Source organism: Peromyscus maniculatus, chromosome 2, assembly GCF_049852395.1.
Source record: "Peromyscus maniculatus bairdii isolate BWxNUB_F1_BW_parent chromosome 2, HU_Pman_BW_mat_3.1, whole genome shotgun sequence".
NCBI lineage: Eukaryota > Metazoa > Chordata > Mammalia > Rodentia > Cricetidae > Peromyscus > Peromyscus maniculatus.
In genome coordinates, this window is record NC_134853.1 from 121,998,244 (window position 1) to 122,011,428 (window position 13,185).

The 13,185-nt window shown below is 45.7% G+C and overlaps 1 pseudogene; it reads right to left on the reverse strand.

The window, feature by feature from the left end:
• Positions 1–9,905: 9,905 nt before the first annotated feature.
• Positions 9,906–10,459, reverse strand: LOC143271742 (small ribosomal subunit protein uS4 pseudogene; annotated as a pseudogene).
• Between the last annotated feature and the right edge of the window lie 2,726 nt (positions 10,460–13,185).

The window sequence follows — 13,185 nt, forward strand, 5'->3', positions numbered from 1 at the left end:
CATCCAGTCTGAGGAAACAGGATCAGCTGAGAAGTCGGCAAGGTGAGGTGAGGTGGCTGTGGCATGTGGCATCTGCTTCTCTGATCTTCCAGCTTTAACCCTAGTACCTGGCTCCGGGTTTGATTTTATTAATAGGACCTTTTAAGATTCATGCTACAGAGCTGACCCTGTTCATGGGGGTGGGTGGTGGTGAGCTGGCCCCAAGAAGGTGAGCATGGGAGATATGGAGCCACCCCTCGTCTGCCATATGATGGTGTGGGTCGGGGAGAGATGCACCCCCTCATCACCTGTGGTAGGTAGGAGAGCTAGCCCAGAGGCCATAAGGGTGGGAGAGCTGTCCCTGCCCCTCACCAGCTGCAGCACTTGGGAGGGTGGCCCCTGCACCTCTCCTGGACAACACTGTAGAGCTGGCCCTGCTGGTATAGGTGTGGGAGAGCCAGGCCTGAGGGCATGAAAGCCGGAAAACCAGTCCTGCCCCTTGCTCATGGCTGCAAGGGGTGAACTGGCCAGGGCAATGCCAGAGAGCTTACCCTGGTGGTGAGGACAGGGGCGAGCTGGCGGGCTGACCAACTCTGCAGCTACCCAGGCTCAGAACCAGGGTTATGAGTTGGCCCACCCAACATCCACCCCATCTCTGATCTGCTGGAGCACGTGAAGGGGTCAGTCCTGCAGACCCAAAGCTGCAGGATCTCCATGACACAGGGCAACAGCAGAATATCCAAGAGGAGTCCCACTGAGGTCCCAGTATTGATGGTGTAGCAGAAACCAGAGACCTCAAACCAGACCAACTATGAACACTTGCAAGTAAAGATATATGGATAAAAGGGTAACTGTGTGACTCACTGTGTCACAGTACAGCTTCCATGACAAGATTTTTTTTCCTTCTTTTTTCCTCTTAAATTTTATTTATTTTTTAGTGGGGAGAAGTTGCAAGGGCAGAGGGCAGATATGAAGGGACAGGGAAATAAATGGGATGGAGATGCATGATGCGAAAGACACAAAGAATAAATAAAAAGAAAGTTAAAATGCACACACACACACACACACACACACACACACACACACACACACACACTTTCCTCACCAAGTCGCTTTTGGCCATAGTGTTTACCACAGCAAACAAAGATGGGCAGAATTATGAACTATGTAAGGTGTTTTCAGCACCCAAGCCTAGGTGATTGATGACAGTGTTCTGGTCTCTCAGTTCTTGTCCTCTGAACTCATTCTCCCCAAGCCCACTATAGAGATGCTTCAGAAGGCCAATCCTGGGGCTGGAGAGATGGTGGCAACCCTTTAGTAACTCCAGTCCTAGGGGTCTGACGCCCTCTGTTGGCCTCCATAAACACTGCATGAGCACGGAGCACAGACACACATGCAAGCAAAACACAAAATTACAAGTAATAATAATAATGATGATAATTCTTCAAAAATAAACTTTGTTTTATTTTTTCCCTCCATGAGAAGGCACAGGAGGCACCACAGAGGCTGCTCCTTCTCTTTTTTGCTGCAATGGACAAGAGCTGGAACGCAGTCTAGGCTGGGAAGGTGGTTCAGAAAATGTGTGGCGCTAGTGTGGCTATAATTTAATTTACAGGCAAATCTCAAGCTCTTCCGGGCACTGATGGTGACAGCACCTCCCTTACAGGACCTGGCGCTCCTCTTGCTTTTTTTGCATGCCAAGGGACACTGACGATGGAAGTTTCCAGATGTCCTCTGGTTGTTCTCTCTTTCCCCTCCCCCATCGCCCAGGATGATAAAGATTGTTCTACTTCTGAGCCACGTACCCAGCCTGTCCTCTGTGAACAGCATTCCCCACTCCTGGGCATGGTAATATCAGTGCATGGGTGGCTTTAATGGTTAAATTTTTTGATCCGGGGAATACCTCGTCACAACTGAAACCAACGTCTCACACACTGTCTTATCCTGAGTATGTATAATATACTTTGATACTTTCTATTGTAAAAAATGTCTTATTATTATCTATTAGTTATGAACGATGGGTCTCATTGTGACATTTTCAAACATGCTTACATCGTTTCTTGATTATACGCAGCTTTTTAAAGATTTTTATCTTTTTGAATTGTGTGTGTATATGTGAGTGCAAATAAATGCCTATGGAGGTCAGAGGGATCAGAGCCTCTGGAGCTGGAGCAGGTTACAGGTTGTGAGCAGCCAGAGATGGGTTCTGGGAACTGAACTCAGGTCCTCTGCAAGCGCTGTGCCTGCTTTAAACCACTGAGCCATCTCTTCTGCCTGCACTTGTATTGTCTTTCAGATGGGGCCTCAAATTTGTTTCAGATAGAATCTCAAATTTCTTAACCAAGGATGACTTTGAACTCTTGCTCTTCCCACTTCATGGAACTATAAACATTATCCATCAGGCTTGACTGATATTTTCTCATTTATTTCACTTTTTTAAAAGTTAGAAACTGGGAAATCTTCTTGAGATGGGGAAATGCCTTGTTGCCCCAGACCTTCTGCTCAGTCCATGCATTTATTACAGCTTCACTTGAGGTGGGCAGTAGGGATAAGGGTACAGTTAGTGGAGAGAAGAGATGGAACCAAATGGCTTGTGGCTTGCAGCCAGAACTCTGCACTGAGGTTTAGTCTAAACCCAGAGGGACCATCTATTCCCTTTGGATGGGGACCAGTCATGGGTCCTGCCCAACAAGGCACAATGACTTCTTCCCAGCAGCTGCAGCCGGTCAAGCCAAGGCTCCGCAGTGGCTTGTCCAGGTGCTCTGTTTCCTGTTCTCTGCTCTCTGTCATCTTCTGTGCTTCCTGCTCATCACCACCTATCTGATCATCAAATAATTTCATGCTGACTATTTGACAAAGAAGATTATCTAGGTACAGGATTGTTAGCAAACTGAAGGGATGTTTGTTGTTGTTGCTCTTTACTCTTTGGGGGGCCTGCCACACAGCTCTCAATTAATTCACACATGGAGGCTTATTCTTAATTATAAATGCCCGGCCTTAGCTTGGCTTGTTTCTTGCCAGCTTTCCTTAACTTAAATTATCCTGTCTACCTTTTGCCTCTGGGCTTTTCCTGTTCTCTTACGTCTATAAATCTTACTCTTACTCCGTGGCTTGCTAGGTAGCTGGGTGGCTGGCACCTGATGTCCTCCTCCTCTGGCTACTTCTTTTTTACCTCCCAGATTTCTCCTATATATTCTTTCTGCCTGCCAGCCCCACCTCTCTCTCTCCTGCCTTGCTATTGGCCATTCAGCTCTTTATTAGACCATCAGGTGTTTTAGACAGGCACAGTAACACAGCTTCACAGAGTTAAACAATTGCAATACAAACAAAATAACACACCTTAAAATAATATTCTACAGATCTTCCTGCATGGGCTGTGACAGGCAATTTTGAATGGTGTTATAGCTGCTCTTGCTTCTGTGTGGAATGTCACACTGGAGCACTATTGGTGCCAGGAGTCATGGTTGTTTTCTAATAACAGAAAGGAACATTGGAGTCTAATCAAAAGATTACAAAACCATTACACAGTTCAGACACATCTCATTTTCACAATGGAGGACCTGCAGAGCACCCTTCTAGAGTCTTAAGTGTTGGAAACATTTGAGTTTTTAGTTTCAGTTGCCTTCTTAAATGTAGAAGGTGTTCAGCCCATCTGTTTACTCTTGTGTGTTATATTGGTTTGTTTGTCAACTTGACACAAGCTAGAGTCATCTAATAAGAAGAAACTTCAATTGAGAAAAATGCCTCCAGAAGATTGGCTTGTCAGCAACCCTGTGGGGGCATTTTCTAGATTAATGATTGGTGAGTGAGGGCCAAATCCACCGTGGATGGTGCCAAGCCTAGGTAGGTCATTCCAGGGTGTATAAGAAAGCAACCTGAGAAAGCCAGGGGGAGCAAGCCAGTAAGCAGCATTCCTCCATGGCTCTTGCCTCTAGGCTTCCTTCCATGGACTGTGGCTCAGGATATGGAGCCAAATAAACTCCTTTTCTGCCAGGTTGCTTTTGGTGGTGGTCTTTGTCACAGCAATAGAAAACAGACTGAGGCACATGTGCAGTTTTTGAGGTTTCACTGATTTCAGAGATAAGAAAGTGTAGCTCCAGGTTCAGAGAGAGGCTCTCAGGGAACTGAGATGGAGAGTGATAGAGGACTCCCAATGTCCTTCTCTGGCCTGCACATGTGCACACATGGGTGGACATACATGTGCACTAATATTATGTAACATATGCATAAATTGGTCAACTGACCAAATTAATAATCACAACCCACTAACAGGTTGTGACTTGTGCTTTCCTAAACACTGATCTGTACTGTCCAGTGAAGTGTCCTCTATTAACCACTGGATGGGACAGTAGTCAAATATTTACCTCATCTGGTGCTCTCTCCAATAGCACAGACATTGCCCGTGGTTAGAGACACAGCCACCTCACTTCCCTGAGTCACAGTGGCCCCCATGGGAGTCAACAAGCGCTACAGCCAGGCTTTCAAGGCCACCTGAGGTCAATATATGTAATTCCAGGCGAGGCTACTTATAAAATGGAATAGCTACAAAATTACCACAAGCAGGGCTGGGGAGATGGCTGAGGTTTGCCTCAAAAGCAGGGAGACCTGAGTTCGTATCTCCAGCACCCACGTACAATGCCAAGCACAGCGGTATGAGTGTGAGTCTGTGACCCCGGGTGTGTAAGAGGGATGTAAATGGATGAGCTTCCGGTTCAGTGAGAAACACTGCCTCAAAAAATAGGGTCAAGAGTAACTAAGGAAGATGTCCAGGGTCAACCTCTGGCCTCCACAGATGCACACACATACACTTGCATACATGTGTACACTTCAAGTGAATACTGCCATGTAACATATGCTGTGGGACGGTCTGTATGTCAAATTGCTCTGATTGGTCAATAAATAAAACACTGGTTGGCAAGTGGCCAGGCAGGAAGTAGGTGGGACAAGGAGAGAGGAGAATTCTGGGAAGTGGAAGGCTGACGCAGAGAGTCACTGCAGCTGCCGCCATGACCAGCAGCATGTGAAGACGCCGGTAAGCCACCAGCCACGTGGCAGGGTATAGATGTATGGTAATGGATTAATTTAAGCTATAAGAACAGTTAGCAAGAAGCCTGCCACAGCCATACAGTTTGTATGCAATCTAAGTCTCTGTGTTTAGTTGGTTGGGTCTGAGTGGCTGTGGGACTGGCGGGTGACAGAGATTTGTCCTAACTGTGGGCAAAGCAGGAAAACTCTAGCTACAAACATATACTCACAAATAAGTAAATATAAATAGAAATTTTATGTATATATTTAAATTAGAGCCAACAGGCAACGACTTTCGTCTTAAAAAGGGTGGGTTTTGTTTTGGCAATGTCTCTTCCCCTGACTCTTCAAATGGTTCCTAGTTTGGGTGAGGTTCTTTGTGATTTTGTCCATTTCAAAGCTGAGAAAAATAAATAATAAATAAACAGAAGGAGCCCTGTACACCTCACTGGCCTTTTCCCTTGTTGGAGCCCATCTGGGTTTCCTGGTGGCTTTATCCAGCAAGTATGCATAAAGAGGATGGATGATTGGACCATGGGTCTGAGTTTCAGGTGATTGGAAGGGTCTGCACTTGGCTGTATTGGGTGGCGGGGGGTGGGGTGGGGTGTCTTTGCTCCTCCCCTTGGCATTGTGATAAAAAGCCCTTTGGAATAAAGTTCTGGGCTGGTGGGTTCAGACCCAGGCTCTCGGGGCTATCCTGTTTTCTGTCTTTCCTCTCGTCATCTAGGCATCTCCTTCTAGCTAATATTTCTCACTTCTCCCTACTCAAGAGTACCGTGGGTCATAAAAGTGGGGGCTGGTCCGCCACATTCCCTAAAGGATGGACAGGTCTGTCTGGTACTCACTCACTCGGCCTGCTTAAATAAGCTGGGTGATGGTAGAGTTGAGAGGAAAAACAAAAAAATGGAAAAATGACAAAAATGGTGTAGATGGAGGAAAAAGAAGGCAAACTCACTTGGCATTCTTAAAATATGAATGTTGCGGCCGGGCGGTGGTGGTGCACGCTTTTAATCCCAGCACTTGGGAGGGAGAGCCAGGTGGATCTCTGTGAGTTCGAGGCCAGCCTGGGCTACAGAGCGAGATCCAGGACAGGCTCCAAAACTTCACAAAGAAACCATGTCTGGAAAAAAAAAAAAAAAAAACAAAAACAAAACCCACACAAAAAAATGTTGCTATTGTTCAGGGTCACTCTGACACCTGTTCCTTAGATTCCAGTTGCTTCCTTATTCTTTTCTTGATTGGGAAGTTTTGCTTTGTTTTATTTTGTTGGTAGGAGGGTAGTTAAAAGACCAGTATCGGGCTGGAGAGATGGCTCAGAGGTTAAGAGCACTGACTGTTCTTCCAGGGGTTCTGAATTCAATTCCCAGCAACCACATGGTGGCTCACAACCATCTGTAATGAGATCTGGTGCCCTCTTCTGGCCTGCAGGGACACATGCAAACAACACTGTATACATAATAAATAAATAAATGAATGAATAAATAAGTAAATAAATAAATAAATAAAACCAGTATCAGCCAATGTTGGAGAGACAACATTGTCATTACACTGAGGGGAATGATCTGGTAGAGAAAACATGAGTGACAGAGAGACAAGGCTTACTGGTTTGGGGCTTTGATGGGGTTTTGTTGTTGTTTTTCGAGACAGGGTTTCTCTGTGTAGCTTTGGAGCCTGTCCTGGAGCTTACTTTGTAGACCAGGCTGGACTCGAACTCACAGAGATCTGCCTGGCTCTGCCTCCTGAGTGCTGGGATTAAAGGTGTGTGCACCACCACTGCCGGGCTAGGGTTTTGAGTTTTTAAGGAAGATGGAATCTAAGATTTCTGGTGTTCTGGGGCAGGGCTGGAGGTGGCGAACCTGTATGGCTGTGTAGACATGGTAAGATTGAGTCACGCTTATTTTTTGTTTGTGTGTTGTTTATTTATACAAGGTCTGGCTGTGTAGCCTAGGTGGAGTCCTTCTACCCCCACCTTCCGAGCCGGGGCAGGGGGATGTTAGAGGCTTACAGACCCACACCTGTAGAAGATCTTTCCTCAGTTTTGGCTTTTCAGTGAGGAAAGTGGTATAGTCATCGTGCAAGGAGGGGATGGGGAGAGGAGAGACGTGAAATTCATTGTGCCTGTAAGAAAGGGGAGTGATCTGAGAAATAGAGGGTGTTCACTGGGGAACAATACAGGTATGACATGGTCAAAGTGAGCCCGGCCAGTGTGTGTGTGTGTGTGTGTGTGTGTGTGTGTGTGTGTGTGCCAGCTATCACCAGCTGCAAAGGGTGTAGGAATAGTAAAGTGGAGAGCTGGATTTAACTGGGATTATGGTTTTGTCAATAGACCTGACACAATTAAAATGGTTGAGAGACTTTTATTGTTCCTGAAAATTTAATTGTTGTGAAGAGGGAATGAATAGAGGAGGACTTCAAATGCTCGGGACGGTTTTTTTTTGTTTGTTTGTTTTTTTGTTTTTTTTAAAAAAAGGTCTAAATTGCTCCTCCCTCTGGTCTTTGCATGACTGGCTCCCTCTTGTGGTTTAGTTGTTCATTGCCGTCACTCTTTGTTTTGTTATGTTTTCAAGACAGTATTTCTCTATGTAGCCCTGGGTATTTGTGTGTGTGTGTGTGTGTGTGTGTGTGTGTGTGTGTGTGTGTGTGTGTGTGTGTGTGTGTTCGGTCTTTTAACTCTACAGAGAATTTATTTTCTTAGTACTTTATATAATCTATTCTACCATTCCTATCTGTCTGTCTATCTATCTATCTATCTATCTATCTATCTATCTATCTATCTATCTATCTATCTATGGATTTATCTATCTGTGTGTTCATCCATCCACCCATCCACCCATCTACCCATATCTCTATCCACCAATCCATCCACTGACTCATCCATCCATTCCTCTGTCTCTCCATCCATTCTTCCGTCCGTCTGTCTGTCTATCCAACCATTTATCTATCCATCCATCTGTAGTTTGCCTCATGCTGTGAGACTAGAAGCTCCAAAAGGCAAGGACCCAGACTGTGTAGCCACACTTATTAAGGTAAAGATCAGCCTACTTGATAAGGGAGTGATGAACATCATGGGAATATAGCGCAATGGTTAGAGTAACTGCCTAGCACACATGATATGGTTCTGAGTTTGATCTCCAGCACTTCATAAACCGAATGTACAATGTACAGCGGTACAAGCTGTAATTCCAGCAGTCAGGAGGTAGAGGCAGGAGATAAGAAGTTCAAGGTTGGGCTGGAGAGATAGCTCAGTGGTTAAGAGCACTGACTGCTCTTCCAGGGGTCCTGAGTTCAATTCCCAGCAACCACATGGTGGCTCACAATCACCTGTAATGAGATCTGGTGCCCTCTTCTGGCCTGCAGGGACACATACAGGCAGAATACTGTATACATAATAAATAAAATCTTAAAAAAAAAAAAAAAAAAAAAAAGAAGTTCAAGGTCATCATCTTTGGATAGTGAGTTTGAGGCCAGCCTGGATGACATGAGATGAAAGGAAATGAGGTGGGAGGGCACAGGGTGGGGGTGGGGGAGTTGGGGCGGGCGGGCGGAGAGAAGAGAAGGAGGAGGAGGAGGAAGAAGAAGCGAGAAAGAAGGATAAATGCTTAGGTCATATTTTTAAGGCCTTCACCAGTTTTATACATGCTTTTTCTTCTTTCTTTGGTTTTTTGTTTTGATTTGATTTTTGTTTGTGGGTTTTTGTTTTATTTTGAGAGTTTCTCTGTGTAGTTTTAGTGCCTGTCCTGGATCTTGATCTGTAGCCCAGGCTGGCCTCAAACTCACAGAGGTCTGCCTGGCTCTGCCTCCCCAGTGCTGGGATTAAAGGTGTCCGCCGCCGCCGCCGCCGCCGCCACCTCCCAGCTATACCTGATTTTCTTTTTTTTAAAGATTTTTATTATTTATGTATATGAGTGCTTTATCTGCATGTACAACTTTATGCCAGAAGAGGGCATCAGATCCCACTAGAGATGAGGGAGTTGAACTCAGGACCTCTGGAAGAACAGGCCGTGCTCTTAACCACTGAGCCATCTCTCCAGCCCCTATACATGATTTTCTAAATGGGCTCCTGTTCCTCAGTTTTCTGTCTGAGCTCCGCCTAGAGAAATAAGATCTTCCTGGGTCAGAGCTCCAAGCTGGTCCCCTCACTCTGGTCTCCTCTCAGGCCTCCCAAGAGCGTGAGAGGAGCGCTTAAGGAGAAGCCCCTGGAGGGACTCAGGCTCCAGGTCCTTCAGAGGTCTGAGCTGAGACAGGTACTCCACTGTGAGTTTGGTTTTTAGACATCAGTGGTGGGGATGGAACCTCGGGCCTTGTACGTGCTAAACATGCACCCTACCATTGAGCCACACCCCCATTTTAACTGTAACCTTGAATTTTAGTAACTATTGAATACACAACCACCACTACGATTCAGTTTTATAGACCATTTTCCTCAGCAGAAGGACTCCCTCCAGCCTGTCTGTTTCCATTTCTGCTCCCATCTCTGCTCCCACCCCAGCCCTAGGGGACCGCTGAGCTGACTGTCTCTACGGAGTTAGCCCTTCCTGCCTAGAGATGTTATAGAAATGGATTTGTAAAGTACATAGTCTTTGCGCTTGATTCTTTCCATTTTATTTTGGCATTTCGTTAGTGTGTGTGTGTGTGTGTGTGTGTGTGTGTGTGTGTGTGTGTGTGTGTGCCTTTCATGGTGTGCACATGAAGGTCAGAGGACAGCCCACAGGGTCAGCTCTGTCCTTCCACTATGTGGGCTCCAGGGGTTGAATTCCGTTTGTCAGGGTTTGTGGCAATCATTTACCCTACCTGCTGCATCCTTTCACAGGTCCTGGTCCTTTCCATTCCTTACAAGGCTGTATTGTGATAATACCCTACTCAGTGTTATACAAGATTGTTTTTTAAGTGTTAAAAAACTTTAAGTCCTCCAGTCCAGAGAGGCATTAACTTAATCCTCCTTCTCTTCCTCCTCATCAGCTCCAGCACCACCCTGGCCCTTCTTGGCATTCTTCCTCTTCACTTGGCCTGGGCGGCCACCACCATAAGAAGAACGGAGGGAGAAATCAATGTGCTTTTGAGTGTCTAGATGAACAGTGAAGGATGGAATGTTTACCACCTGTTTTCCGACCCTGATATGACGATGGTGGATGAGCACAGTGGCATGGTGAGTAGATTTAGCCAGACCCAGCTTAGAGTCCTGGGTCTGCAGCCGCCTCTCCAAGAAATCCTCAATCTCCAGGCCCAGGATGTAATCCAGCTTCATCTTGCCCTCATCCAGCACCCTAGGGTGAACAAGTCACCTCAGCAGAGCATTGCCTTCAAACAGACATTGTGGGTCCTTTGCGTACAGCCTCAGCAGCTCCTGGGTGGCCTTGCAGATCTTGGGCAGGGTAAATTTGACCCTCCACACCTCACGATTGTTCTGGAGCCCTTACTTTCCAATCAGCTTCAGTTCCTGGTAGAGACACGATTTTTTTTTTTTGTTTGTTTGTTTGTTTTGTTTTTGTTTTTCGAGACAGGGTTTCTCTGTGTAGCTTTGGAGCCTTTCCTGGAACTCACTCTGTAGCCCAGGCTGGCCTCGAACTCACAGAGATCTGCCTGCCTCTGCCTCCCGAGTGCTGGGATTAAAGGCGTGCACCACCACCGCCCCGCTTGAGACAGGATTTCTTGAAGGGTCTCCATGGGTCACATAGATTTTGCTACAAACCCAATTCTGGCAACTGGTATGTTGGCCTCTCTAGGCCCTTTGTGCAAGGTTTTATCAACTTGCCAGCTGACAGAGATCCCTTCTCATTTGTGGATTATAATGAATAACACTGCTGTAAGTATTTTAAGACAAGCCTTAATGTGGACATACAGTTGTTGTTGTTTTTTTTTAATCTCAGGGATATATCTAGAAGTTGAATTTCTAAGTGCAATAAATGTGGGTTTAAGTTTTTTTTAAGTGTCAAACAAGTTGGGTGTATTGGTTTGCAATTGGAGTCACACCTACTCAGGAGGTGGAGGTATATTGGTAATTTGGTATCTTGCAACTTCATTAAACATACTTATTAGTTCTAATATATTTATTTGTGGTAGGTTTGGTTTTTTTTTTGTTTTTTTTTTTTTTGTGTGTGTGTGTGTGTGTGTGTGTGTGTGTGTGTGTGTGTGTTTGTAGGGGGTGGTATTGGGATTGAACCCAGGACCTTGTACATTATAATCAAATGTTCTATCACTTAGGTACACGTAGCCCTTTTATCATAGATTATTTACAATTTCTTACATACAAGATTATGTTGCCTGAGAATCACATTAGCTTCTTTTTAAAGATTTACTTTATGCGTACAAATATTTTGCCTGTACATATATATGTACACACACACACACACACACACACACACACACACACACACACACACACACACGCCTGGAGCCCACAGAGGCTGAAAGAGGATGTCTGATCCCCTGGAATTACAGTTCAGACAGTCATGCACAGCACCTTGGAGGTGCTGGGAACCAAGCCAGTTCCTCTGAGAGAGAGAGCAGTATGTGCCCTTAACCACTGAGCCCACTCCTCAGCCCCACATTAGCTTTTAATTTTTTTTATTACATTTTATTTATTTTGTGTGTGTTTGTACATTAGCCTTTCTGGGGCTGGGGGCTGGGAGGGAGTTCTGAGACAGAATTTCTCTGTGTAGCCCTAGCTATCCTGGAACTCGCTTTGTAGACCAGGCTGGCCTCAAACTCACAGAGATCCACTTGCCTCTGCCTCCTGAGTGCTGGGATTAAAGGCATGGGCCACCACTGCCCAGCATGATTATTCTTACACTCTGTGTGTATGTGCATGGGGTATGTGCCCATTCCTGCAAGTGTCCATGGAGCTCAGAGGTATCCGATTCCCCTGGAATTGGAGTTACAGAGAGTTGTAAGCTGCCTGATGAGGGTGCTGGGATCCGAACTCAGGTCTTAAGAAAGAGCAGTGTGTGTGCTCAACCACGGCCATCTCTCCAGCTCCTTTTTTAGATTCTTTAGGTCAGTCTCGCGTAGCCCAGCCTGGTCTCCAGCTCTCTCCGTAGCTCAGGCTTCCACCTCTGGAGTGCTGGGATTACAGGCATGTGCCACCGCAACTGGCTGGGGCTCATATCTTTTGGAAATTAAAAGGAGGGATATCGTTTGAAAGTTAAGCTATAAAACTAGTAATGAGTTAGGTAGGAAAAGCCAAAATTGCTCTAGACAGCCTGGTCTACAGCAATGAGTTCCAGGCCAGTCAAGCCTACAGAGTATGACAGGTCTCAAAGCAAAAAAAAAAAAGCGGGGATTGGTGGCTCATGCCTTTAATCCCAGCACTTGGGAGGCAGAGGCAGGCGGATCTTTGTGAGTTTGAGGCCGGCCTGGTCTATATAACGAGATCCAGGAAAGGCACAAAACTACACAGAGAAACCCTGTCTCGAAAAACCAAAAAAAAAAAAAAAAAAAAATTCAAGCTCCATTTTTGGTTGGGGATTTAGGTCAGTGGTAGAGTGCTTGCCTAGCAAACACAAGGCCCTGGATTTGGTCCTCAGCTCTAGAAAAACAAAAACAAAAACAAAACAAAACAAAAAAACCAGACAAAAAAAAAAAGATGAAGTTTTTATTTTAAAGACTTATTTGTTTTTATGTTTATGAATGATGTGCCTACACGATGGCGAAGTGGACAAAGGCACTTGTAGCCAAGCCTGATGACCTGAGTTCGATCCTGGAGACGCACATGGTAGAGGAAGAAAAATAGCTCCCCTGAGTTGTTCTCTGACCTTCATTTGCATGCAGTGGCTCATGAACACACACACAGAGTTAATTTATCAACCAATCAAAACTATTTCTTAAAAGATGCCAGCCGGGCAGTGGTGGCGCATGCCTTTAATCCCAGCACTTGGGAGGCAGAGCCAGGCGGATCTCTGTGAGTTCGAGGCCAGCCTGGGCTACCAAGTGAGCTCCAGGAAAGGCGCAAAGCTACACAGAGAAACCCTGTCTCGAAAAACCAAAAAAAAAAAAAAAAAAAAGATGCCTATAGCTAGAGGTTGTGGCACACACCTTTCATTCCAGCGCTCTGGAGGCAGAGGCAGGTGGATCTCCATGAGTTTGGGACCAGCCTGGTCTACATAGCGAGTTACCATTCAGCCAGAGTTACCTGGTGACACTGTCTCAAAATGAGTACATGTGCAAAAACAGAGATCGCTATCC